The 6029-nt window shown below is 36.6% G+C and overlaps 1 protein-coding gene across 2 annotated transcripts in view; it reads left to right on the forward strand.

The window, feature by feature from the left end:
• Positions 1-6029, forward strand: part of efna5 (ephrin A5) — a 225781-nt gene that overhangs the window by 128218 nt on the left and 91534 nt on the right. The window lies entirely within an intron of this gene.

Below are 6029 nucleotides of genomic sequence, written 5' to 3' on the forward strand. Positions count from 1 at the left end.
AGGCTTTTTGGTGAATTTTGACACACCAAACGCAAAAGGTTGCCCATCATTGCCCTAGACTCAAGCTAGGCTAAACACATAATAAAGAAGAAAACAAAAAGACATTATTTGTAACTGAATAAGAGATTGGTAGATAAGAGCCTCAGTGGGTGACAGATGAAATTTTACAGTTGAGGACAGTTGGAAAGCAAAAATGAAAGGTGACGGAAATGCAACTTTTGGGTGACTTGTGCATTTTTGCGTAGCAAATTATTATAATGATCAACATCAAGAAACAGAAGACAACCAAAAATTAAGAATGAGAGACCTTTTAAGATCTGAGAAATGAAAAGGAAATGTAAACTAAGAGTAGGGATGACGTAGGATTAGAACAAAATAAAAGATGGTAGAAGCAATACAATTAAGAACTATACAAAAGAGAGACAGATGACAGATTCCTTCAGGGAAAGACCTTTGGCCAATGAACTTGCAGTTTTAGGAGGTGAATTGAAAGCCTATCCCAAAACACTTTGAAGAAACAAATCACTAGGAACAGATGGCCTACCAGTTCAGCTGTTGCAAGCAACAGAGAAAGAACCCACTCAAATTCTAATAAGCATCTTCCGAAAAACCTAAGAGACGTGTACTTAAGACAGGCTTGTCTGAATCCCCTTGATGTTTTTCATGATAATGACGAGGACTTACATGGGGCTACTTGCCTTTTTTACTTCGGTCTTTCTCCTTTGTATCTCTAGTAAGGATGACCAGTGGCATGGAGTGTAATTATAGTTGGAAGAATAAAAATCTTCATATAATTATTTTATTTATTTATTTAAAAGATATTCTGCCCTTCTCACACAGAGGTGACTCAGGGGACGCACAACATACATACGGCAAACATTCAGTGCCGGAACATAAAATAAACTATACATATACATAAACACTAAAATCACTTATTTTCACATTTAAACAATTATTTAAAGCCATCAAAAGTCAGCCGTACCACATCTTGTCAGCAGGGTGAAATTTCCTATTGCTGCCATTATTGCACTGCCCCAAAGGCTTGGCCCCACGGCCAAGTCTTTACCATCTTTCTGAAGGACAGGAGGGGGGAGGTTGATTTAATCTCACTAGGGAGGGAGTTTCACAGACGAGGGCCAATCACTGAGAAGGCCCTGTCTCTCATCCCCGCCAATCGCGCCTGTGACAGTGGTGGGCCTGAAAAACCAAGATAGCTATGTGGATTGGGCCAGGGAATTGTGTGACGTGGTCCCTGAGTCCAATCCATACAGGGCCAACACATCTGCTAAGACCTGGATCTTACCATAAGATCTAGATGTTACCAGATGTTTAATTAATTCGGAACAAACCAGGAAAACCCTGGTTTGTTCCAAATTAATTCAGTTTTACCAGAGGCATCATTTGAACACCTCCGGTAAAACAAAGACAGGTCCTGCTTTTCGTGCCTTTCTGGATGGACCCTTAGTAAGCAGAGTTATGAATTTAGTTGCTGTTTTTAACAAAGCTAATAACTTGAAATTAATGATGCTTTCAGTTGCTAAAAAAGTCCAAATACTATATTCTTTTGAAAAGGTTATAAGATGTTATTGAACATTTTGCACACTTTCACAATGGGGGTATTGTTACTATCACATAGCCCATAAGCTAAAGACAGTTAAAAACTGTCTTTTAATATTAAAACATATTATGTAGACTTCCAGAGGGAAAAACATAGGTAGAAAATAAACAGTTTAATTAGCATGCAAATCACAATACTTTTCACCTAGCATTTATCTCAAAACAAAAAATAATGGAACGTATCTAACAAATTATATACATGTAGGCAATAGGAAGGTCTCTACTATGCATTCCTCTGGAGAAATGCACTGGTTTGTGAAAGCCTGTTATAAATTGATTTTGTGTTAACACTCTTGTCTACTATGCAAGATCTAGATTTTAATTTCAGATGGAAAACTAATTCTATTGATTAAAGGTTTATTTAGGAGAAATTAACAAACTGCTCCTTTAGCCAGGGGCCATCTGTTGATGGTGCAAATCTGTGTAGTGAATTTTTCTTCAGGTAATAAATGAGGGGAAGGATTGAGTACTCCCTGATATTAGTAAGCAGATGCATGCTATCAGAGAGCATCCTTCCTGCCTCTCAGTCTGCCAGCTCTCTATATTGATGGAGTGTCTTATGCCTATAAGCCTTTTCATGCGAGGGCAATGAGAACCGCTCCCATTCATCAAGTATTTCTACAGGTGTTTGTTAGAAAGGAAATCTGAGTGTGTGGTTTTGCACATGAAGAGAAAACGAGGGCTTGAAACATTTTCACATTGTATATCAGCTAACATTTGTGCATGCTCTTCAAAAGTAATAGCTATGTGTTGCCGAAGTAACCTCTTTTAAGTACAAGAAGATTCAGCTGCTTTTTGTAATGTGAATAACTCTCAACATAACATGTGTAGATTGTTTGTAATTCTTTTTTTCTTCTACATTACTTACACTTCACTAGCAATAGAGAGGAGGAAAATGTGTTACTATGCTAGATATGCAGGTTTGAGATTGACCTAATGGGAAATGTAACATATTATTGAGGTTTCTACCATTTAAGAAACTGTGATTAAAGTTGCAGCTATATCTTCAGTTAACCTTGTGGGTGACAATTTCAAAGAAGTAGTTAGTCTCTTGCAGCATAAAAAATGAGGAAAAAAGGGGGAGGGAAAAAAAGACTATTTGCAATTGCTTGTAGATAGTTGCTTGTAGCTGTAAGATTTTTATTTGCTTTATATCTAGTTTGAGCACTTGTTTTTACTTTTGTTGTGGATAGTCATACATGTTTTGATCGTGTGTGGATTAAAATAATTAACAGTTGTTGTTCAAGGAGCGCGTTATGTCCACATCTTTATATTTGCTTTGCAATTCACCTGGCCTATACCTTAATCCAAACTATCAAGGGTTTTTCCCCTAGCATAAACAGCTGTTTTCATAACATATTAACTGTGATTCTTTTGTGGTCTTTCTCTTTCTCTTCCCCTATATCTTCTTTTACTGCACACTTGTTTTCATCATTACCAGGTGTCATGGTGATGGTGATAAAGCTGTAAGTGTGTTCTTTTGCAACAACTTCTTCTCTCCTGATTTCCTGCCATTGCTCAGATGATTTCTGGCCATCTTGTATGGCACCAATATAGCAAACAGTAGTATCCATCTAGTGGCAGTAATGTGGAATGTCCTTGTAATTTTATCGTTATTGCTTAGGTCTAACCTCCCAAGACATGAACTCCTTGAGTTGAAAGTACATACAGAAGCTATTTATTGATCACATTAACTCCTTACGGAGGTGGAGCCATGAACCTTTTCACCCTTTCTGTAAATGTAATGAAGTACACATTAGCATACAATGGATATCCCAAATTATGCTGGATTGCCATGAGAAATATAAGCAGAGAAAAACTTTTAAATTGAAACCTAAATTACAGAATATACAGGAATGCTCTCTGTTTGTACTTTCAACTGTTAAAATAAAATACTATTAGGTAGTGTCTACTCTGAATGTTGGCTGAGTTTGATATGAATTGTAGTTTAACACATCTGGAAGGTAGCAGGTTGAAGAAGCTGCACTGAGCTGTGTTTAATTCAAAATAGAGGGTTAAAATTCCATACTCTTCTCAGTCACACCAAATGGATGGTAATGGTGGGGTGGGAGAACATGAGGCTAAGACTCACTATATCTTTTTCCTGTCATGCTTAAACAAGATGTTGCATAAGCTTTTGTGTGTAAAAAGTATGTTTCTCTGTTGCATATGTTCACACAAACTATGTGGAACACCAAACTGATAAAAGAATTTGGTGTTCTATACAAACATTCCTGCTGCTTCCTTCTTGAGTCTTGCCCTTCACATTTATTCTGTCGTTTACTGCCTAGAATAGGCAGTGATAACCCTGACATGTTGTTAAGGGACTTTTCTGAATTCCTATCCCCTTGGTCAGTTTCTGTTTTTATTTAACGTACTAGCTGTGCCCGGCCACACGTTGCTGTGACGAAGTATGGTGGTATGGGAAATAAAGTATTGAGGAATTGGTGGTAGTTAAGGTAAAGGGTAAAGGTTTTCCCCTGACATTAAGTCCATTATAAATGGGTTATATAGCTGTGTGGAAGGGCCTTGAGTCTACACTGCCATATAATCCAGTTAAAATCAGATAATCTGTATTTTATAGGCAGTGTGGAAGAGGCCTAAGTGAGGCCTAACTCTGCCTGTCCCTGGGCTGAGTGGGTTGCTAGGAGACCAAGCGGGCAGAGATTAGCCTTCTGACAGGCAGCAATTGGATAAAAACAATTATTCCTCTCCCTCTAATTAGGACTTTATTTTTCTTCTCTTTTTGTTGTATGAACGTAGAGGCATGGATGAGGGGTTGTGCTGCCAAGTTCAGTGTTTCTGGAATGTGTAGTTTTGTTGTTTTGTCCTAGGCCGAAATTTCATTACCCTTTTATATATATAGATTGGTGTGGTTGGGAAGAACAACCAGCACTGCCTAGACTACATTCCAACATGTTGGACTATATTTTCAAAGTTTATTTCAGTTGTTCTCATATTACATATAGTTTATTGACACACACACAATTCAGGAATCACAGATCTGTGAAGACATATGGACAATAGACACAGAAAATTAGTGAAAGAGAATTTTAATAAGCTTAATAATAATAATAATAATAATAATAATAATAATAATAATAATAAGCTTTATTTATATCCTTCCCTCCCCAAAGGAACCCAGGGCAGCTTACAACAACACAAAAATATTCCATTATGTTGTTATTGCCATTATTATACGGTAGGTATGCCACCTGTCAAATGATATATGTTGTAAATAATACATAATGATAACTAAGTAGGAAATAAATAAGGGTCTGAAGAAATAGCCTTTAAAGCCTGGTTGAAATGTAAGTTAATAATAAGCTTTCACTTAAAAATATATATTATGAAGCAGTATATAAGGTGTTTAGTGTTGCCACCTTGCACTTTAAAATAATATGTCTCTTTAGAATTTGGTAATTTAGTGCCGGTAGAAAAGCTAACCTGATGTGATTGTGGCTATAGTGAGATGTTTTGGTAATAGTTCTTAGCACGTTTTACAATGGCCAGTGCATCCTTACTGCAATGTTGATTTATCAGCCGTCAGTGAAAAATAATGTATGGTCTATAATCAGAAGTGAGAAGAAAAAAGATACCTTGATTTTTTTAAACAACTCTATCTCTTTGGTAGAATGTAAAGAATCAAATTGCTTCTTATTGATTATTATTTATTGAAACATTTGACAGTGCTTCTAAAATATTCAAATTGTAGGAGAGCATGCTCAAATTGTAAGAGATCACATTGTGGAAGTCTGTGTTGTATTTTAAAAGAGGTCACAGTGAAGCATAGTGGCAGCTGCTGAAGTAAGAAAATTCAGAATAGAGCATGGTTGGCAAGGAACAAACCGTGTTTAAAAAAACCCCTCAGGTTCACCGTAAATCGGAAACAACTTGAAGGCATGCAACAGCAATATGGAAAATAAAACAAAATTACAAGAATATTAACATTGGTTCTCTGAAAAGAGTAATTGTTTACTGTTTCTTTCTTTCTTGTCTTTTCAAAAAAATAATAATAATCTAAGCGAACAAATGAAAGGTTTCACGATGAAAAAGATCCCTTTTTGCATTGAGCTGATACAAAGCAACAGCATATGCCGATCAACCTTGCAACAGGGGTCAGCTATAAAAGTATGGCATTTGATTTTAAAAAGCAGCCTTTGCTCAGTAGACTGTCTCTGTGCCAAGTCACAGTTTCCTGCTAGCTATTGATTAGTAGAGTTTCACTAGGGAAAATATTCCTTGTAGAATATCTTCAAAGCAAGTTGGTTCTGAAACATTGGCTTGGTTTTATTTAGTCTCCCTAACATAGTCAGTTTGCTTTTTTTGCTTTGTGATACTGCCGTCATTCCCTGATGTAGTTACATTGGTTGCAGATATTGGCTTATTCTGCATGGGGGAGAAGAGATTTT

This window comes from Anolis carolinensis, chromosome 2, assembly GCF_035594765.1.
Source record: "Anolis carolinensis isolate JA03-04 chromosome 2, rAnoCar3.1.pri, whole genome shotgun sequence".
Taxonomy (NCBI): Eukaryota; Metazoa; Chordata; class Lepidosauria; order Squamata; family Dactyloidae; genus Anolis; species Anolis carolinensis.